Source organism: Aethalodelphis obliquidens, unplaced genomic scaffold (genome assembly GCF_003676395.1).
Source record: "Aethalodelphis obliquidens isolate GAN/ISIS:26980383/991018 unplaced genomic scaffold, ASM367639v1 scaffold45, whole genome shotgun sequence".
In the NCBI taxonomy this organism is placed as follows: domain Eukaryota; kingdom Metazoa; phylum Chordata; class Mammalia; order Artiodactyla; family Delphinidae; genus Aethalodelphis; species Aethalodelphis obliquidens.
Window position 1 is genome coordinate 1,323,075 of NW_020837989.1, and position 23,860 is coordinate 1,346,934.

At 42.1% G+C, this 23,860-nt stretch overlaps 1 pseudogene; it reads left to right on the forward strand.

Moving 5' to 3' along the window:
• The first annotated feature begins 908 nt into the window (after window positions 1-908).
• On the forward strand, window positions 909-23,483 carry LOC113606757 (RNA-binding motif protein, X-linked 2 pseudogene; annotated as a pseudogene).
• The last annotated feature ends 377 nt before the right edge of the window (window positions 23,484-23,860 follow it).

The window sequence follows — 23,860 nt, forward strand, 5'->3', positions numbered from 1 at the left end:
TATTAGACATGCTAGGTTTAAACAATACTCCTTCAAACAAGATACAGCCCTGCCTCCAGGAATTTAAAGGACAGTGGGAAGTCAGATGAGAGGAGGGTAATTACAATACAGTGTGACAAGTGCTACAAAAGAGGTAGGGGCAGGATGCTATGGGAGAACGTGACTGACATCTAACCTGCTCTTGATGAGGGTTAGGCAAATCTTGCTAGAGGAAGAGCCATCTACGCTAATCATAAAAATGAACAGACTCTAGCCAAGGAAAGGGTGAAGCTGAAGGATAAGAACATTTCAGGCAGAGGAATCAGCCTGTGCAAAGATCAAAAGGTAAAAATCAGGGCTTCCCTGGTGGCGCAGTGGTTGGGAGTCCGCCTGCCGATGCAGGGGACACAGGTTCGTGCCCCGGTCCGGGAAGATCCCACATGCTGCGGAGCGGCTGGGCCTGTGAGCCAGGGCCTCAGAGCCTGTGCGTCTGGAGCCTGTGCTCCGCAACGGGAGAGGCCACAACAGTGAGAGGCCCGTGTACCACACACACACAAAAAAATCAGGATGGCAATATATAGAAAACTGCAAGAAATTTAGCCTGACTGGACCCCACAATACAGAGAGATTAAATTAAGGGTGTATCAATTAGCTGCTGCTGTGTAACAAACCACCCAAAACTTAGTGGCTTAAAATAATAACATCATTATTATTGCTCATGAGTCTGTAGTTCAGCTGAGCTGTTCTTCTAGTCTTGGCTGGCTCATTCATGTATCAGCAGACAGCTGAGAGCTGGGCAGGTAGTCTCTCTCTCGCATGTCTGGGCATTAGCTAGCTGTAGACTGGTTTAGGATAGCCCTGGCTGTGACAGCTGGGCTCTCCTCCAAATAGTCTCTCATCCCCCTGCAGGCTAGCCTGACCTTGTCCACATGGCAGTGGCAGGATTCCAAAAGAAAGAGCAAAAGCACTCCAAGCCTCTGATGCCTGGGCTCAGAAATAACACAGTGCCACTTCCAGTGCATTCAGTAAGCCAAAGTGACAAGGACAACTCAGAGTCAAGAGGTGAGAAAACAGACTCTACCTCTTGATGGGAGAAGCTACACAATCTTTTTGCAAAGCATGCGCATATAGGGAGGAAGAGTTTAGTCTATTTTTTAAAAAGTCAACCTGCCACAGAGGGAGAGCAGTGGCAAGAGGTAAACCTGCAAAGATAGACAGGTCCAAGACATAAAAAGTCTTGTTTTTCAAACTCAGGTGTTCAGAGAGGCAATGGAGAAACAGGGAAGAGCAGCATGTTCAGATGTGAACTCTAGAAAGGTGTTACTTTAACCCAAAAGATAGTTGATGAAGGCCTGGATCATGGCAGGAGAGATGGATTGCACAGTGATTAGATTCAAGAGAAAACTACAGATACTACCTGTTGTGGGCATGGAAACGAGGGAAGCACCTAAGGTTTTATAGCTGGTGAGCAGAAGAGCTCAGATTAAAGCCAGGCCTTCTACATCCCAATCTCATGTTACTGCCATTCTTCCCACGAGTACAGTATTTTAATTAAGTTCATGGATTTTTCCATCCCTCCCCTACCAGTCACCGTGTTTCCTTGGCTGCTTTCTGAATCCATTACCAGGAAACAGAGGCACCAAGGCCATTCTAAGAAGTAAACCTCATTGAGATATGAAGCCCTGCTTATCAGAGCTAACTATCAGCGGTAGAAAGCCTTTAGAGATAGGGAAATAACAATAGACCCTAATAACAAGGGTGTCCACCTGGTGTGGCCTGGAAAATCATTAACCATTGTTAAAGAAATCCTGCTTATTGCTTACCCAGGAGCATGCTTCTCAAAGTTGCTTATGTGATAAGCAGCTCAGTTGCAAATCAGCACCTGTCATTAGGAGCATTCACCCTTTTGACTTTCAATTTAGGACTCATATTTGAAACCATTTTGTTTTTTTCTCTGCCTACAGCATCTCAGTCCTTTGGCCTGTCTCTCCCAGTCAGCAGTCTGCAGGCCTCAGTTCAATTTTAACTGCTCTAAAGAATGGCTTCTTTAGAGAGAGCTCCTCACAAGTGAATCCCATGCATGCCAAATCAATATTGCCCATATTTTGTCTGATCTTTGCAAACATACCCTCCAAACCTGATGAAATCTACCTAATTGATTTTGTAGGTCATGGTGACAAACAGAAACTACTTCTGCTTATTTATAGTGGATAATTGCCCATACACTGCACTTTTCTAGCAAGGGGCTCAAATCAGTTTTTTTTGGTTTCGTTTCGCTTTGTTTTGTTTTTTTGCAGTACGCGGGCCTCTCACTGCTGTGGCCTCTCCCGTTGCGGAGCACAGACTCCGGATGCGCAGGCTCAGCGGCCATGGCTCACGTGCCCAGCCGCTCCGCGGCATGTGGGATCCTCCCAGACCGGGGCACGAACCAGCGTCCCCTGCATCGGCAGGCGGACTCTCAACCACTGTGCCACCAGGGAAGCCCTCAAATCAGTTTCTGAATCTTCTTTCATTTAATATTACACCTTGACAGGTATGAATCAGCTATCATTATTCCTTTCTCTTTTTCAGGTCCATTGTGACAGTTGATCTCCAAAGATGGTCTCAATAATTCTGCCCACCCTTTATATTGCATACCCTTTTTCAGCAATTCCCACCAAGAAGTGGAATCTGTTTCCCCACCTCTTGAATCTGATTTGGCCTCATCACTCACATGAACCAACAGAATATGGCATAAGTGACACTGGGCAACTCAATTGGCCTTGCAGCTTCTGGTGTGGCTCTCCCGGAGCTGCTGCCATGTTAATTAATGGCAGCCTGCCAGATAGCCTGCTAAGCTAGCCAGCTAGCCAGCTGGAGGATTAAACAAGAGAATGTGTACTAAGTCCCTAGCACATAGTAGGTATTCCAGTACATGTGAGTTTCTTGCCTCATTTTCTATAGTAATCAGTTCCTATCTAGGTAAGGCTTGAATTAAATCAGTAATTTCTGCACATTTCTTTTTAAGAGTGGGAGAATGGTTTTTCCCTCTTCCTTGTTCAGAAATGTACTAAGAACCTGGTGTGATCGTGGCCAGTTGAAGCGTGTCAAATATGATTACCATCTGAAGGACAACAGCAGGGTTCTTCAGAAACCCTCTGCCCCTTAGTGAGAGAAAGGGTTCACTTTGTAATATGTTCTCATCAATGAGCACAGAGAGGACTTTGAGTTCTGAATACTAAGTATAGTTCAAAAATCCAACTTATTGGAAAGGAAAAAGGAAAATCACAGGTTTTACAACAAAGTCACTCTTCAGGTTCTCGGAATCAGTTTAAAAGACCAATTCTACTGTTTGCCTGCCAAACCTGAGTATTTTCGTCCTATGGCTGCTAACCGCATAGGTCTCCATGGGTCACCAAGGCCTCAGAGACTGGGCTGCTGTAGCAGGAAAAACCAGTCAAACTGGTGGAGGGCAGTGCAGGAGGTGGCAACTTACCTTGGAGTCCTTTGAGGTTTACAAGGAGAAAGGGGCGTGGGAGGTGGGCGGTGGCAGTGGTGAGGGTAGTGTGACATTTTCTTGCCAAGACTGTGTGACAGCAGCAGTGGCAGAGCTGATAACAGTCCAAAATCTGGAGAGTCATTAAAAGAAAAAAATACAGTGCCTGCTAAAACCTCCTGACCACCAGCAGGAAATACGATCAACCAGGGTCTGTGGTCTTTCAAAAGCACCCATCCAAGACTCCAATGCATGCTCTTCCATTCGCGGAGGCTGTGCCCATATATAGGGTGCTGTGGGTGCTAGGGACTGAGAACAGAGAAGGGAGAAGTGAGAAAGTCAATAAGCCCCACAATCAGGTGGGGAAGGTTACTCCTATGCCAGTCTTCTTTGGCATATGAGTTGATGCTTGCCAATACTTGCAATGAATTGAAGTCTGTATGAAAGTTATTTTAGTGAGTAGAAATTGTGACCCTATTTGAGCAATGTCACATTTTTTTTAAAATAAATAAATTTATTTATTTATTTATTTTTGGCTGCGTTGAATCTTCGTTGCTACATGAGGGCTTTCTCTAGTTGCGGTGAGCAGGGTCTACTCTTTGTTGTGGTGCGCAGGTTTCTCACTGTGGTGGCTTCTCGTTGCTGAGCACAGGTTCTAGGTGCACAGGCTTCAGTAGTTGTGGCATGTGGGCTCAGCAGTTGTGACTCGCAGGCTCTAGAGCACAGGCTCAGTAGTTGTGGCACACGGGCTTAGTTGCTCCGTGGCACATGGGATCTTCCCGGACCAGGGCTTGAACCCGTGTCCCCTGCATTGGCAGGCGGATTCTTAACTTGCCACCAGGGAAGTCCCAATGTCACATATTTTTATTTTTATAAACCACACAAAATCCACCTTCATGTCCCAGACGACAAGGTCAGTGAGAAGATGACAACTGTCATCAGTCATTTTTGTGGCTTCTCTCTGTCTTGGTTTGTATCAGAGCATGGGTGTGGTGCACTTCTGGAAAAAATGGAGGTAAGAGCTCTGTTCAGTCCCTGCTGGTCACTATCATCACCACTGTGCCTTCTAATATGTGCGCAAGGGTTGAGAGCTGCTCCCTCCATTTGTTGGTACTGGCCACTCTGTGTGCTTACTCCTTCAGCCTTCCTCTCCCTAAGTCCCTAGGCCACAGGGGCTGAGACATTCTTCCCAAGAGCACAGCAGCTACACAACCACCTGCTGGCCAAGGGCCTGTGATTTTTGAAGGGTTTTGTACAAGAGGCAGCCCAGATTTCAGACACCCTACACAGGAGTCTACAATTCCCATCTCGCCCCCGTCTTCAGGACAGAACTTCAGCACAGCGCTCTTATCTGGAAAATAAACAAGGTGGTCAATGCACCCGTGGACCAGGAACCTGAAACTCAAGGCTGCCTGACCTTCCTCAGATGTGAATGGAAAATCTACCTCCTTATTCTTTGGCTCAGAGTCCACCACAATGAATAAAACAAAGCATAAACTAAGTAATTATTAATGACAGCCTCCCTGATGCTGAACCATGGTCATTTCTCTGTCTTTCCACTGTTGGTAAATAACAGTAAACCTTTCCTGATAGACAAAGAAATGCAAAGTCACTTACACAACGTGTCCATGCTTTCTCTGTCCAAGCTACTGTGGTCTCTAAGACAGTCAATTCCCAGGGAGTCATCACCAATTGTTTACTTTCCAGTATAATTACAATATGATGCACAACTAGGCAGTTATGTATAATGATCCCTTCTAATAATCATCATCATCATCATTATCATTATCATATATTATCATTTATTGGGAGATTATTTTGTAATAAGCACTATGTCAAGAGATATACTTGCATTACCTCATTTTATCCTCAGAACAACCCATAGAAGCAGGCATTATTATCCCCATTTTCCAGCTGTGAAAAATCAAAGCTCATAAAGATTAAATTGCCCATGATCACTAGCTAATACATACAAGAAGTGGGGTCAAGGATACATTGTCTGACTTGAGAGCCCAAGCTTTGAACCTCTAGGATACGTAGTCTTCCTACCACATACAGGATATGCCCAAGCGTGGCTTACTAAGCCCCCGCCCGCCTCTCCGGACTTTTGTACAGCCACACATCACATTTCAGGTCCAGCAAAGAACATACAACTCCCTGAACACGACCTGCTGTTTTACACCTTGGAGCCTCAGTTTCTATGGATCACTCTGCTAGGATCACATGCTCCCCACCGCTTTTGCTCATTCATCTCACACAAATCGGCTGAGATGTAAGTTCCCCAGGAAACTTTCCCCAGGCTGGGTTTGTGTCCTCACTCTGTTGTCCCCTAGCACTCTAGGCATTCTTCTGTCATTGTCCTTACCACATCATGTTGTAGTATTATATTTCCTTTTTATTTATCTGTCCTACTAGACTTCAAAAACAGGAGTTATGTAATATATGTTTTTATATAATATATAGTCATATATAATTTATATAATATATGTTATATTATATATAATATATATGAGTCCCTTGAGCCACTGTTAACTAAAGCACAGATGAAATGACAAGGTAGCTGTGTCAAAATACTACAGCATATCTGTATATGAATCAGGTAAATGGTATTTATATATATATAAATATATACATATATACATATGTCCTGTTATATACATTAATGTTATATTTTATGATACATTTGTATTTTTTATATATATATTATATATATATATATATATATATATATATTTTTTTTTTTGCGGTACGCAGGCCTCTCACTGCCGCGGCCTCTCCCGTTGTGGCGCACAGGCTCCGGACGCGCAGGCCCAGCAGCCATGGCTCACGGGCCCAGCCGCTCCGCGGCATGTGGGATCCTCCTGAACCGGGGCACGAACCCGTGTCCCCTACATCGGCAGGCGGACTCTCAACCACTGCGCCACCAGGAAAGACCCTATATATATTTATATATATATATTTTTAATCTCCAACACGTCATACATTCCCTATTGTGTATGAGATACTCAATAAATATTTGCTGACTTGTACTTCCAACAATGTTAAGTGAGTTTCCAGATGCTTATCTAAAAGTATTACCCACAGCTTTGAAACAATGTTAAAAATGACCACCATTTAATTCAACCAGTATTTATCACAGTCACTAAAAGAGCACAAAGAGACCTTGGAGAAAATTTAGTTCACAATGGCATGTAGATGAAAGACTCTGTCTGGAATGGGAAGCAAGGAGCTGAGTTCAAGTCCCTCTTAGCTACTTTCCAGCTCAGGCACTCGTGACCTCCCTGAGCTTTGGTTGGCTCATCTGTGGAAGAGGGTGAATCGTACCTTATCTACCATGAGTGGTTGGTGTGAGGATCAATTAGAATATTTATGAATGCTGAAAACATCATATAATTAAATAGCTTTGTTTTGTTTTTGCTTTGCGTAGAGCCTGGGACATAGTAAATGTCCAATAGTTGCCAATAAAAGGAATTAATGATTAAACTCTTCATTCTCTGGTTAAGATATCAGAGGTCAGATTAAATAACTTGCTTAAGTTTCCCCCTAAACTATAAGCTCACAGAAAGCAAGACATTTTTTTTATCCCCAGCACCTAACACCTGGCCCATGGTAGATGCTCCATGCGTTTGTGGAAGGAAGAAAGGGAGGGAAGAGAGAAGGAACATCATACAGCTGGGAGTGACTGAAAAAAGGCCCTTCCGCCTGATTATGGCATTAGGTACTCTAGGTCAGTGGTTCTCAAAGTGTGGTCCTGAGAACCAGCAGCACCAGCATCAAGTAGAAACTTGTTAGAAATGCTCATACTTCATCCTAGACCTTCTGAATCAGAATCTCTGGGGGTGAGTCCCTGCAACCTAGGTTTTAACAAGACCTCCAGGAAATTCTGATGTGTGCCAAAGTTAGACATCATTGCTGGAGGAGAAACTCTTCATCATCCGCTTATATTTGACACTAAATGGACAGAAAAGGGTGAATGTATTTATGGCTTTTAAATAATGTCTTCAAAAACCCTAATGCATATTATTTTCATTGTCATTTCCTTCTGACTTGATATATTTATGATACAAGGGGGGTACATTGCTGGAAAGATTGCATCAATAATGCAATATGTTTTTGGTTAAAAATAACATTTACTGAATTGTTTTCTAAGTATAGAAGACTACATGATCGTTGCTAATAATATGGATAATACTGAAAATTGTAATGATACTTACATAGTGTTACTATATACCAAGCACTATTCTATGCACTTTTCCTATCTTAAATAACTTATTACTCAAAACAATCCCATGAGGCAGGTATAGTTTTTATCATCCTCATTTTACAGAGGGAAAATTGAAGCATGTAGAGGTTATGTAACTTGCCAAACAAAGGTCACATGGCTGGTAGAGCCAGGATTTATATCCATGCGGTCTAGCTCCAAAATTCTTGAGATTAACCATGTTATACCATAAATCACCCATAATTTAGAGATAATCACTGATTATTAATATTTACAGAGAATTCAGAATTTTCCTTGAGGTTGGTAAAATATATATCTATACATATATAAATATACACACATATCTGTGCATTTACTTATATGTATATAATATATTGATAAACTACTTATTTATAATTTATTTATTTACATGTACTAATCATAATACTTTTTACATTTTTAACTCATTTTTATATTTTTTACAAATACATTTATTTACAATTTAAAAAATAAAACTGGCTACAGATTCAATGCAATCCCTATCAAACTACCACTCCATTTTTCACAGAACTAGAACAAAAAATTTCACAATTTGTATGGAAACACAAAAGACCCCGAATAGCCAAAGCAATCTTGAGAACGAAAAACGGGGCTGGAGGAATCAGGCTCCCTGACTTCAGACTATACTACAAAGCTACAGTAATCAAGACAGTATGGTACTGGCACAAAAACAGAAATATAGATCAATGGAACAGGATAGAAAGCCCAGAGATAAACCCACGCACATATGGTCACCTTATCTTTGATAAAGGAGGCAGGAATGTACAGTGGAGAAAGGACAGCCTCTTTAATAAGTGGTGCTGGGAAAACTGGACAGGTACATGTAAAAGTATGAGATTAGATCACTCTGTAACACCATACTCAAAAATAAGCTCAAAATGGATTAAAGACCTAAATGTAAGGCCAGAAACTATCAAACTCTTAGAGGAAAACATAGGCAGAACATTCTATGACATAAATCACAGCAAGGTTCTTTTTGACCCACCTCCTAGAGGAATGGAAATAAAAACAAAAATAAACAAATGGGAACTAATGAAACTTCAAGGCTTTTGCACAGCAAAGGAAACCATAAACAAGACCAAAAGACAACCCTCAGAATGGGAGAAAATATTTGCAAATGAAGCAACTGACAAAGGATTAATTTCCAAAATTTACAAGCAGCTCATGCAGCTCAATAACAAAAAAACAAACAACCCAATCCAAAAATGGGCAGAAGACCTAAATAGACATTTCTCCAAAGAAGATATACAGACTGCCAACAAACACATGAAAGAATGATCAACATAATTAATCATTAGAGAAATGCAAATCAAAACTACAATGAGATATCATTCACACCAGTCAGAACGGCCATCATCAAAAAATCTAGAAACAATAAATGCTGGAGAGGGTGTGGAGAAAAGGGAACACTCTTGCACTGCTCGTGGGAATGTGAATTGGTTCAGCCACTATGGAGAACAGTACAGAGGTTCCTTAAAAAACTACAAATAGAACTACCATATGACCCAGCAATCCCACTATTGGGCATATACCCTGAGAAAACCAAAATTCAAAAAGAGTCATGTACCAAAATGTTCATTGCAGCTCTATTTACAATAGCCCAGAGATGGAAACAACCTAAGTGCCCATCATCGGATGAATGGATAAAGAAGATGTGGCACATATATACAATGGAATATTACTCAGCCATAAAAAGAAATGAAATTGAGCTTTTGTAATGAGGTGGATAGACCTAGAGTCTGTCATACAGAGTGAAGTAAGTCAGAAAGAGAAAGACAAATACCGTATGCTAACACATATATATGGAATTTAAGAAAAAAAAATGTCATGAAGAACGTAGGGGTAAGACAGGAATAAAGACACAGACCTACTGGAGAACAGACTTGAGGATATGGGGAGGGGGAAGGGTGAGCTGTGACAAAGCGAGAGAGAGGCATGGACATATATACACTAACAAATGTAAGGTAGATAGCTAGTGGGAAGCAGCCGCATAGCACAGGGAGATCAGCTCGGTGCTTTGTGACTGCCTGGAGGAGTGGGATAGGGAGGGTGGGAGGGAGGGAGACAGAAGAGGGAAGAGATATGGGAACATATGTATATGTATAACTGATTCACTTTGTTATAAAGCAGAAACTAACACACCATTGTAAAGCCATTATACCCCAATAAAGATGTTAAAAAATATATAAATAAATAAAACTGGGTCATGTGCTGCTATAACCTAATTATTTTATTTAATAATATATTGTATACACATTCCAATATTACTACAACTCTACAATAATTGTAATGGCTGTACTGAATTCTCTTCTAATTTATTTAATCAGTTCTCTATATTGAACAATCAGATCATATCCAGTGTTTTGTATGGTAACACGGTAATGAATATCTCTGAACTTAAAGTGTGACAATCGTGCACTTCAGTTTTGAATCTCTGAATCACTCTTCTTTATTTATTTATTTTATTTTATTTATTTTGGGCTGTGTCGGTCTTAGTTGCAGAATCTTCGTTGTGGTGTGGAGGCTTCTCTCTAGTTGAGGCGTATGAGCTCAGTAGTTGTGGTGCGTGGGCTTAGCTGCCCCGTGGCATGTGAGATCTTAGTTCCCGGACCAGGGATTGAACCTGTGTCCCCTGCATTGGAAGGCAGATTCCTTCCCACTAGACCAACAGGGAAGTCCTCGAATCACTCTTAAACATGGGCCCACATAAATAAAGAAAAATAACTCTATCCAAACAGAACATATAGTCCATAAACTTTCTCACTTTAATACTTTATGACAGCAAAATCTAATTATGCCCCACTGCCCAGCAGCAAGACTATCTAATAATTGTACATGTCATTTAAAAATACTCTGAGTGACAATTTTATTAGCTTTATATTAAGGAAACCACAGGCACTATCTTCAGAGATTCACAGATGCAGTAAAGGAAGAACTGAATAGCAATAAAAGGTCAAAATATTTATGAAGGAAAATAAAAGCTCTCCTTCCATCTAGATTCATCCCAAAGGCTAGACAGTGTCTAGAACGTAGCAAATGTTTTGTGAATGAGTATCCATCTAATACCAGTAAGTAGATGAAAACATGAGAGAAACTAGAGAAAAGGAGAAAATAGGCCCTTTTTCCAGACTTCTCTGTAAAAGGCTCTTGATTCCATTGTGGCAAATAATTTGGATATGATTCATACACCAACACTAGAGAGAAATATAAATAGCAAAGTGATTCATTTACATACCACCGCATTCCTGGTGCAGACTTCTAGGGCCTCGATGTGTTTGGATTTGGCCTGAGGTTTCTCAAATCCAAACTCCCAAGGAACTTGAGGGAAACCAAAATATTTAAGCCCAGGATGTCTGCTGCAAGCTAGTAATAATAGGATCTCTGGGTCCACACCTGTTACAGTGGGAAGGGGAGATGCAACTCTACTAACCCAGATTTAACTGGAGGATTGGAGAAGAAAAAATAATGATTGAAATAGATGTATACTGCCAGGAGTGAGTCAGTCATTTCAGTGTCAGAACCTACCGAGACCTCGTTTCCCATCATTATCTCATTCATACTTTCTTGCCAAAGTAAAATTTCGTACTGTGGAGAGACAGGTTCTTCTGGTATAACTGATCCTTTTGGATCATGTAACTAAATTTTAAAGGCATACTGTTGGCTTAAATATTTAAAAAGCTTAAGATGCTGAAGTTGGAAGGACTTTCATGTTCAACAAATCTCAGTCTAGCATTTCTCAGATGAGAAAATTAAAACCTAAAGAGACGAAGAAACTTCCAATACCACAGAGCAAATTAGTCACAGCCAAGATGAGGGCCACAATTTTGATTTCTATTCCCATACCACATGGCCACTACTCCATGCTTGTGGCCTCAGTGTAATGATATTACACTTCCTCAGACCATCAGCCAACAAATTTTATTTTACCCCAATACTGCTTAATTCCTTTGCATTCTTTTATTCAACACCTATTTACTGAACACTTTCTAGATGTCAATGTTCTAAATGCAGGTGAGAAAGTAAGCAGCAAGATGTGTCCTTGCCTTCACAGATTTAGGGGGATACAGACGAGGAGCAAGTAAAGAAGATAATTTCAGGTCATGATAAATGCTATGAAGACAACATAATACTGTGGCAAAGGGTGTCTAGGATTGGAAGAGGCTACTTTATAGAGAGTAGTCAGAGAAGGCTTATCTGAGCAGGTGACAATTGAGTTAAAACCTGAAATATGAGTAGGAGTTGGTCAATCAAAGATCTGGGTGAAAAGCATTTCAAGCAGGGAAGAAAGTAAGTGGAAAATCCCTGAGGCAGGAGTGCCAGTTCCAGGTAAGATGATGTAAGCACATTCTCTCCCAGTAGATATGGCTAGAAAGCCTGAAGTTTTCTTAACTTAAACCATAGAAGGCAAATTAGAGAAGATCAGAATTTGAAGTACCACCAAACCAGCTGTGAATTTCCCCTTTTTTCCCTGGTATCCCCAACCTGGTTTCTAGACATCCTGATATCCAGAGCTTGTCAGGAGGCAGAGAAAGAGAGGTCCAGGAGAAGCCTTCTAGAGCTGGGCTAATGCTAAGGGAGAATGGAAATTTCTTGGGGGTGGTCCTTTTCTCTGTGCTCTCAAGCACCAGCCCTCAGGCAATCCCACAGTAGCAACCACAGCAACAGTAACAGCAGCCACGACAGCAACAGTAACAGCAGCCAGGGCCTACAGGTGTCTACTTTCTCAGGAGGGGAGCCTTTCTCTCTCATTAGAGGGACTTTGAGCCTAAGGAGTTGGGGAGAACACCTATTGCTTTTTTCTTTCTTACTGTTCTCCCACCACTGATGCAGGCACAGCTGTAGGAAATCCAAGGCTGAGTGTTGTACCTAAAGGCCTGAGGACTGAACAGGGGAACACCAGGAACCTGGAAACTACAGGGAGATCATAGAAAGGGAGGAGTCAGAAAGAATTCTTTCATAAAAAAAAGGAAATGCAAATGACTCTTAAACATATGAAAAGATGTCCCATCTTGCTCATAGAGAGAGAAATGTAAATTAAAACCATGTTGAGATACCACTTCTTACCTATCAGATGGCAAAAAGTCCAAAAGATTGACCACATATTCTGTGATGTTACTTTGGGGAAACAGAACTTTTCATTCCTTTATGGTGGGAAGGCAAAATGGTACAACCTCTGTGGAGGTTAGTTGGCAATATCTACAAAATTTTCATTTTCTCTTTGACTCAGAAATTCCACTTCCAAGTTTTGATCCCAAAAATACACTTACAAAAATAGGAAAATTTCTGTGTATGCTGTGCCAAGTGCAAATTGCATTACTTGGAACAGAAAAAGCCTGGCTACAACTTAAGTGTTCATCGGTAGGAAGCTGTCTGCATAAATAATAGTCCATGCTCACAGTGGAGTTCTCCAAGCTATAAATATGCTATGAAGTGATTTCCAAGGTATAACAATGAGTGAGAAAACAAGACAGAGAAAAGTTATTGCAGTAAGCTCCTGTTTAAATACATATAGGCTTATACATACATGATATCTATGGTATGTATATACACACACACATATTATATATATATTTGCATATATATAAAAGAGATTACATATATTTAGAACAAAATGTTACCTGCTGGGGAGAGAGTGAACAAGATAGAGGGAATAAGATGAGAAACTAGACTCTGCATATAATGTGTTTTATAGATTTGACTTTTAACCACCTAAATGTCTACATGATTAACTAACAAAAATAAAGGCACTTCCTAAGAAATAAAAACAAAATAAAACAAAAACTAACAGTATATTGAAAGGAATTACTTCACATGGTTTTAAAACATAGTACTTTGGCTATGTATCCCTAGTAAAGAAAAGGAACTGCAAAACTATCTTAAAGTATGTTTAGTAATCATATTGTTAGTAACAATATTGCTGTTATTATTCTGAAACTATTATATTCATGGTAGAATAAAGCAAATAAGTAATTGTTAATGTTGTTAGGAACCAAGATTTTCAGATTAGGAGAAAATAGATACAAATACTATGAAAATCAAAGATATTACATAATACCCTGTAATAATAAATTTGTATTATTATGAACTCATGATGTCTTTCCTTTTTAAAATAAAAAAAGTATTGCCAAGATCTCTCCACTGCAATGTCATAAAAACAATAATAAACCCAATAGAAATGAGCACTGCTAATCTTCAGATCATGGCCTCCAAATACCATTTCCTTGGTAAAATAGTTGACTTGAGGTTGAAGCAGAAAATGTAAAAGACAAGTCTGGATATCGTGTGATAATAAAAAGCGAGGAAGCAGTTAAAGAAGTCTGGTGTTGCGTCAAAAGGACTCAGGAGCCATAGTGAAAAAGTTCCCCTTGGCCAAAGTTGGAATAATCTGAACATTAAATAGAATAACAACTGTAATTAATTCAAACAAGTCAAATGTACTAAACTTCATGAGTTCATTTTAAAAAAGAAGCGTTTCTGAAAGATGCTAGGGAACCAACTCACTATTCTGAATACTGGTGAATAAAGAGAAAATCAAGCATTTATTTTTGTTCTCAGAGTTTCCAAACAATTGGTGAAGGAAACATTTCTCTTTAGAAAAACAAATAAATCCCAGTTGAATGAAAAAGTAATGATAGAATTAGAATGTGACCATTTTTGCAAACCCTGAATGAAATAATGGATCTAGTCAATAATCCTCAATGGGGCTTCCCTGGTGGCACAGTGGTTGAGAGTCCGCCTGCCGATGCAGGGGATGTGGGTTCGTGCCCCGGTCCGGGAAGATCCCACATGTCGCGGAGCAGCTGGGCCCGTGAGCCATGGCCGCTGAGCCTGTGCGTCCGGAGCCTGTGCTCCGCAACGGGAGAGGCCACAACAGTGAGTGCGAGGCCTGCGTACCGCAAAAAAAAAAAAAAAATCCTCAATGATAGCTTATATTGCCATAGAGGGAGACGACCTCTCACTATGTGCCTCGTGATAGAAATTCCCAACACCACCTGTGTTCGTTTTCTAGCCTGGGTGGCTGAAACAAAAGAAATTCATTTTCTCACAGAGGCTAAAAGGCTGAAATCAAGGTGTCAGCAGGGTTGATTTCTTCTAAGGCCTCTCACCTTGCCTTGCAGATGGTCCATCTTCTTGGGTTTTCACTCTGTAACTGTCTGTGTCCAAATTTCCTCTTCTTATAAGGACACCAGCCATACTGGATTAGGGCCCACCCTAATGATATGATTTTAACTAAATTACCTCTTTAAAGATCCTGTCTCCAAGAACAGTTCACATTCTTAGGTACCGGGGATTATGACATCAACATACAAATTTTGGGGAGACACAGTTCAGTCCATAACAACATCCATGACATATTCTTGCCAAAAACTAGAATCTGAATTAGATCACAATTAAACACCAGTTTACAGGGAATCCGGGGCGGGGGGAGGGTGGCAGTGTTGTGGGGGTGAGAAACATGTTAAACAACACAATGGGAATGCAGTCCGCAAAATTCAGAATTTGGAAAACTCCAAACTTCCAAGTGACCTGCTTCTGCAACAGATAAATTGCAAGGACAAAAGAAAAGGTACCCACAGATTATCAGAGACCTAAGAAATACATGGATCAAATGCTATCTATGTGCCTCATGGATCCTAATGAAACCAAGCAATTTTTTAAAAGACATAGTTGTGAGACAATTGGGAAATTTGAACATTAACTGATTCTGAGATTTTTTACATTATTAAGGAATTGTTTTTAGGTGTACTAATGTAGGTTGTGTTTTTAAAACAGTCCTTATCTTTTAGAGATAACATACTAAAATATTTACGTATGGGTGATATGATGTCAGGGATCTATTTAAAAATAATCCAGTGGGGAAGGAGGCAGACAGAGTGCAGATGAAAAAAAGAGTGGCAATGAGTTAATGCTCACAACTAGGTGATGGGTACATTGGGCTTGCTTATACCACGCTCTCTACTTTTGGGTATGTTTGAAGTTTTCCATAATAAAAAGCTTATAAATCAATAAATGAATGAACAAATGGGTGGTCATACCACGCATCCCACTGGGCAAGAGCAAAACAACTGAGATGAAAACAGGGAAGATTAACATACTAAGGGAAGCAATTGGGAATAAAATGTAACTAACACATAATAGCAACTGCCCTTTGTTGAGCAACAGGTAGATTCCAGGACAAGCACTAGGCAACATCATACATCTACACGTATAGTCACAAATCTCTACTGCTTTTCATCTTTATAATGTTCCTGGAGCAGGGGAGAAACTGGGTCATTTTACAAATAGAAAATCCAAGATTCAGAGATGCCTGAAACCATACACTGGTAAGGACCTGAGATAAACCAGCACCCCAGACTTTGGTCTACAATGTGTATCCCCTTTCCCTTATCCCACTGTACCTTGGGGGTTCAAAAGGGAATGAAATAATGGCCAAAACTTGAGTCAAGAGGGAGTGGCCTCAATCTGGAAATAAAACTTTGTTTTCTTTCTTTGTTCTTAAGGAAATTAGTTTTAAGAGCTTTCTTAGCTTTGTCCTCTATTAGTACTCTTCATTTTTTTTTTTCCAGAAAAAAAAAAAAGTACTTTAAATGGTCCTCATCCAACAGAAATGCTTGCAGTCACATTTCTCTGCAGGTTCACTTTTACAGTAATGAATACAAAGCCTTTTCTTCACCCCCATGATGATATATGGAGAGCTATGACACCAACGTGGAAATATAAAGAAAACAGAGATAGTGTGGAAAATATGTGCGCATTTTTTATCTTCTGCTATGAGTTTCTAGGTATTCCTCTCTGCCAAAATAAAACTCTTCAGACATGATTCACAAGCACATGGTATCTCAAATAAAATGTCATCCATCTTTTTCATTTGTAGACTATGTTTTGGTTCTGTTTTTTATTTTCAGTACACTCTTTTTAATAACGTGGGGAAGTAGACTCCATTTTAGAAAGATTTCCATCAAGACAGATGACAGTGAAAGGATCAGCCCATGAAGCTGAAGCCTGGCTCACCTGTGATTCTATACAACCAGCCATTACTCAAGCTACTAGAATGTCAGCTTCTCTCTCCCCTTAGATTTTTATCTTCCTCATGAATGTTAGGGGAAGAGTTGAGGTGGAAGTGGACGTTAATGATTTGTCCCTTCCAGAATCATCTGCTTGACTGCTCCTTCAGGCTACTTGGTCTTTGGCCACTTCTCTCTGCAAAGGTGGTGGGAGGGGTCTGGGGAGAGAGGGCCCTTACTTCCCTTTATGAATCTGCCTTGAGCACAAGGATTGGGAGTAGAGGGGTGCAGAGGGGACTTTTGGTCTGGCCTCCCATTCATGAACGGACTAAAGTTCTCCTGTAAAGATTTTTCTCAACGGGCTTATAAATAAAGATAGGAAGATAAGGTGACAGGACTGGAAGATACTGATGTTTGCCTTGTCTTTCAGCTTTAGGCTTGTATCCTATCCCTGAGCTACAGTGTCCACAGTACGTAATTTGTATACCATTGTAATTACCGCATAAAGAGCGCAGTTTTACTGCTTGTATTTTTCGTGTGTGTGTTGCAAAGCATTAATTTGTCATATATAAATGTTTAAAGCATACCAATATTTTGCAATCATATTTTGTAATTTCCTTATTTGTTAATACACTGGTAGCCTCAAAAAATGGAAGTAGCTCTGGCTCCTTTCACTGTCTGAAAGGCCTTAAGAGGGACTTCCCTGGTACTCCAGTGGTTAAGACTCTGTGCTTCCGATGCAGGGGCCTCAGGTTCGATCCCTGGTTGGGCAACTAAGATCCCACATGCCACATGGTGTGGCCAAATTAAAAAAAAAACAAGAAAGGCCTTGAGAAGAGGAAGAGGAGAAGGTATGGTAACAATAGGCACAACAGTGAACATATACTGAGCATTTTTATGGGCCAAGTGCTGCTGGGTATCCTAATTTAACTCGTTAATTAGCACTTTTTAAAAAAAAATAAATTTGTTTATTTTTTTTTGGCTGTGCTGGGTCTTCGTTGCTGCATGTGGGCTTTCTCCAGTCGTGGCGAGCAGGGGCTACTCTTTGTTGCGGTACGTGGGCTTCTCATTGTGGTGGCTTCTCTTGTTGTGGAGCACAGGCTCTGGGATCACGGGCTTCAGTAGTTGTGGCATGTGGGCTCAGTAGTTGTGGCTCGCGGGCTCTAGAGTGCAGGCTCAGTAGTTGTGGCGCACGGGCTTAGTTGCTCCACAGCATGTGGGATCTGCCCAGACCAGGGCTCGAACCTGTGTCCCCTGCATTGGCAGGTGGATTCTTAACCACTGCGCCACGAGGGAAGCCCTAATTAGCAGATTAATTAACATGTATTAATTTAATCCTCACCTAAGAGGTAGATATTATCTCCATTTTACAGATAAGGAAATTGAGGCACAGCTAATAAGAAGCTGTGTATCAAACTTTACTGAAGGGTTGGAAGAAGCCAAAGGCAATTACAGAGTATGAGGGAAATAGTATACAACTAAATACTAAGTATAACTTTTCGTGGTTAAAAGGAAAAGCACCTAAGAGGTTAAACCCTCCATAAAGGGAATTTCCTTCCTGGAATCCCCCCAGATCCTAACCTTGTTTCTGGACCCTCATATTCTCATACGAAAGCACCACCCTCCTCTCTAATCTCTGGAAAATTCCACCCTTTCTCACAAGGACTGTTTTTGCCCCAGCGCCATATCTCTTCCCCAACCAGGGGAGGTGTTTCCCCTAGGGAAAATATCTCAAATTCTGAGTTACTCAGTCTGACATAACACTCAGATATTTGTCGAGGAGGTGCGCTGTAGGGGAGGGGGTTGTTGATACTCCAGGTGTCCAGTCCTCTTTTGGTGTCTCTCTTGACATGGTAGGTGACAAAGATCTTCTATCTTGGCCTGTCAGTAACTTTTGGACCTACTTGTATCTTCCAAAACTTAACATTAATCATCAAAGGCAGTTAAATCTAAACCAATCCACAGGGATATAGAGAATCATACCTAAATGCTTCATAATTTGCAAATGTATCTTTCTCAACACTGGAGTTAGTGTTCTGGATTACTACGGTTCCTTTATTTGTTTCACTGTCCCCCTCCCCTCAAATAGGGTTCCCTTGAGCAAACTATCTTCCTCCCCATAACTACTTGGGGTGGATGGGAGGTGCGTGGACGAGGGTATGAAGACTTAGGTCTTCCAGCTGCACCACAATGTAAATAAGGTCATCTGAGACTTTTTTTTTAAAACATACTTCCTCCATATTCTAAGTCATCAATAAAAGACTATAGTTGATATTATTCAGTCACATTTTACCCCAGCACCAAAAGTATTCGTTGAGAGTTCCCTGAGAGCTTGGTTGTTAATAAACGCTGTATAACTACTTTCTGTGAGGCAAGTACCAGGGCCTGGCCCTTACCCAGCTAAGTTGTAAGAAATCTCATATTAATGTTTTATTATTGTAAACATCAGTTGGGGCTGGCCCCAAGCACAGGGATAAATCGGTACTATAAACAATTCAAGGGTAGTTTTTAGAATGAAAGCAATGCCTAGAATAAGAAGTTTTCCAAAGCACTTTTACACCTACTGCATTGTTTCAGTCTCAACGATAGCTCAGAAAGGTCCTTAAACTTGTCATTATTACCTGCATTCATAGAACAGGAAATTGAGAGTTTAAGTGATTGGGCAAGGTCACCCAGTTAATTAATCAAAGTGCAAAGCTTGCTTTCGGACAACCTAGTCCAACTTTTGCCAAAGCATTGACATTTGCCTTCTTTATATCTGTAATGCATTTCACAGGATTAAAACTCATTTAATCCTTGTGATGGTTAATTTTATGCATCAACTTGTCTTGGCTAAGGAATGCCCAGATAGCTGGTAAAACAGTGTTTCTGGGTATGTTTCTGAGGGTGTTTCAGAAGCGGTTAGCATTTGAATTGGTGAAACGAGTAGAGCAGATGGCCCTCCTCAATGTGGGTGGCCATTATCCAATCTGTTGAGGGCCTGAATAAAACAAAAAGGTAGAGGAAGGGTGAATTCACTCTCTCCCTGTGAGCTGGGACATCTGTCTTCTCCTGCCCTTGACATTATAACTCCTGGTTCTTGGGCTTTCAAACTTGGACTGGGATTTACACCATTGTCCTCCCTCAGCCACCTCCCTTAGTGGGTTCAGCATTGTGTTAATCAAGAATACAAGTCTTGGGCTTCCCTGGTGGCGCAGTTGTTGAGAGTCCACCTGCCGATGCAGGGGACACGGGTTCGTGCCCCGGTCTGGGAGGATCCCACATGCCGCGGAGCGGCTGGGCCCGTGAGCCATGGCCGCTGAGCCTGTGCGTCCGGAGCCTGTGCTCCGCAACGGGAGAGGCCACAACAGTGAGAAGCCTGTGTACCGCAAAAAAAAAAAAAAAAAAAAGAATACAAGTCTGGGACTTCCCTGGTGGTGCAGTGGTTAAGAATCTGCCTGCCAATGCAGGGGATACAGGTTCGAGCCCTGGTCCTGGAAGATTCCACATGCCACAGAGCAACTAAGCCTGTGCGCCACAACTACTGAGCCTGTGCTCTAGAACCTGTGAGCGACAACTACTGAGCCCATGCGCCACAACTACTGAAGCCCGTGTGCCTAGTGCCCGTGCTCTGCAACAAGAGAAACCACTGCAATGAGAAGCCAGCGAACCGCAATGAAGAGCAGCCCCCACTTGCCACAACTAGAGAAAGCCCATGTGCAGCAAAGAAGACCCAATGCAGCCAAGAATAAATAAATTAATTAAAAATAAATAAATAAAACAAAATAAAAATTAAAAGGTAGATATGGGGGGAAAAAAAAAAGAATACAAGTCTGAGATCCTGGAATGACCTCTGAAACAAAAGTACCCAAATTGAAGGAGACAAAAATTCTTCATGGAAACTAAGAGTCAGCAATAATTCTAGTCATTATTATTGACATTAGGAATAACTTCTGACAGTTATCATCAATCAACTAAAATAATTCATTGGGAAAAGAATAATCTTTTCAACAAATGGTGCTGGGACAACTGGATATTCACAAGCAAAGAATGAAATTCACACCATATACAAAAATTAACTCAAAATGGATCAAGGACCTGAATCTAAGAACTAAAACTACAAAACTCTTAGAAGAAAATATAGAGGTAGATCTCTGTGACCTTGGAATATGCAGTATTTAGGTACGGCACCAAAAGGACAAGTAACCAAAGAAAAAAAAATTAATAAATTGGACTTGATCAAAATTTTAAAACGTTGTGCTTCAGAGGACATTATCAAGAAAGTGAGGGACTTCTCTGGTGGTCCAGTGGGTAAGACTCTGAGCTCCCAATGCAGGGCGCCCAGGTTCAATCCCTGGTCAGGGGACTAGATCTCACATGCACACCACAAATGAAGAGTTTGCATGCCGCAGCTAAGAATCTGCATGCCAAAACTAATTAGTCTGCATGCCAAAACTAAGAAGTCCGCATGACACAACTAAAAGACCCTGCATGCCACAACTAAGGATCCCACATGCCTCAGCAAAGATCTGGCATGCCTCAATGAAGATCCCACGTGACACAACTAAGACTCAGTGCAGCCTAAATAAATAAATAAATATGGACTTCCCTGGTGGCGCAGTGGTTAAGAATCCGCCTGCCAATGCAGGAGGCATGGGTTCGATCCCTGGTCCGGGAAGATCCCATATGCCACAGAGCAACTAAGCCCATGTGCCACAACTACTGAGCCTGTGCTCTAGAGACCATGAGCCACAACTATGGAAGCCCACACACCCTAGAGCCCCTGCGCTGCAACTACTGAGCCCACACACCACAACTACTGAAGCCCGCGTGCTCTAGGGCCCGCGAGCCACAACTACTGAGCCTGCATGCTTCAACTACTGAAGCCCGTGGGCCTAGGGCCCATGCACCGTAACCAAGAGCAGCCCCTGCTTGCCGCAACTAGAGATAGCCTGCGTGCAGCAATGAAGACCCAACGCAGCCAAAAATAAATAAAGTTAAAAAAAAAGGACTCAATTGACTGGTCTTAAATCATTATTATAAATAAATAAATAATTTTTAAAAAATTTTTATTTATTTTTGGTTGCATTGGGTCTTCATTGCTAAGCGCAGACTTTCTCTAGTTGTGTCGTGCGGGGGCTACTCTTTTGTTGTGGTGCACAGGCTTCTCATTGCAGTGGCTTCTCTTATTGTGGAGCATGAGCTCTAGGTGCGCGGGCTTCAGTATTTGTGGCACACGGGCTCCGTAGTTGTGGCTCGCTCACTCTAGAGCGCAGGCTCAGTAGTGGCACACGGGCTTAGTTGCTCTGTGGCATGTGGGATCTTCCCGACTAGGGCTCGAACCCATGTCCCCTGTATTGGCAGGCAGATTCTTTTTTTTTTGCGGTACACAGGCCTCTCACTGTTGTGGCCTCTCCCATTGCGGAGCACAGGCTCCGACGCGCAGGCTCAGCGGCCATGGCTCACGGGCCCAGCCGCTCCGCGGCATGTGGGATCTTCCCGGACCCGGGCACGAACCGTGTCCCCTGCATCGGCAGGCGGACTCTCAACCACTGCGCCACCAGGGAAGCCCGGCAGGCATATTCTTACGCACTGCGTCACCAGGGAAGTCCCTAAATATATTTTTTTTAAGTGACAAAGACAACGTACAAAATGCGAGAAAGAGATGCGCGCACAGCACCTGGGCTGCGCATGCATCAGACGGCTTCTCCCGGAAGTCGCTTCCTAGGTTCTGAGCGTGAAGTCGGTTCCCAGCTGCTGAGTGTGAACACGCAGAGGTGAACCCTTTAACTAAAGTTAAGCTGATCAACGCGCTGAATGAGCATGAGGTCCAGCTGGGGGTAGCGGAGAAGGTGTCTTGGCACTCCGAGTACAAGGACAGCGCCTGGATCTTCTTGGGAGGGCTTCCTTATGAGCTGACTGAAGGGGACATCATCTGTGTGTTCTCACAATATGGCGAAATTGTTAACATTGTTTTGGTACGGGACAAGAAGACTGGGAAATCCAAAGGATTCTGTTTCCTCTGCTATGAAGACCAGAGGAGCACAATTCTGGCTGTTGACAATTTTAATGGGATCAAGATCAAAGGAAGGACTATCTGAGTGAATCATGTGTCTAACTATCGGGCTCCTAAGAACTCAGAAGAAATGGATGATGTGACCAAAGAGCTGCAGGAGAGGGGGCTGCGGGGCTCACACTCCCTCACTGAGTTCATCTGAGGGCTCTGAAGATGGCAAACCCACCAGAAAACGCAAAAAAGAAAGGAAAAAAGAAAAGAAGAAAAAGAGAAGACTGACCAGGAGGTACAGGCAGAGCAGCCAGCCTCCTCTTCATGACCCAGAAGCAAGATGATAAAGGAAAAGGATGACCCTGGCTCTAAAAAGCACAGTGGCAAGAAATCAGAGAGGGGTCAGAAGTCAGAGTCCAGGGAGGTGTGGAAGCCCCAGCCCAGCTCCCCCGAGATCAGGACGACCCGCCGTGGTGGAACAGAGGACCGAGAGAGGGAGCCGAGGAAGGAGAAGCCCAAGCACGAACACAAGTCATCAAGCAGGAGGGAAGAGAGAGAAGACAAGAACAGAGATAGAGACAGAGGTCGAAGCTCAGACGCACATTGCAGCCGGCACAGTGGGCGCTCTGAGGGGCGTAGTCACAGAAGTAGAAGTAGGAATCAAGATAAATCCCACAGGCATAAAAGGGCCCGGCACTCCCGGGACCGGGAGTCCTCTAATCCTAGTGACCACAGGCATCACTGAAGCCACAGCCTGTTCAGCTGCATGGTAGAATTGGAAATGAACTGTGTTTTTTGTTTGTTTGTTTGTTTTTTCTGTACGCGGGCCTCTCACTGTTGTGGCCTCTCCTGTTGCGGAGCAAAGGCTCCGGACGCGCAGGCTCAGCGGGGATGGCTCAGCCGCTTCGCGGCATGTGGGATCTTCCCGGACCGGGGGACGAACCAGCGCCCCATGCATCGGCAGGCGGACTCTCAATCACTGAGCCACCAGGGAAGCCCCTGAACTGTGTTTTTAAAATGCAGTGAAATTCAGTTATGCTTTTACTATTTCTATATGTAAAATATCTGAGGATGAGTTATTTTTTTTTAAATTTTTTTTACATCTTTATTGGAGTATAATTGCTTTACAATGGTGTGTTAGTTTCTGCTTTATA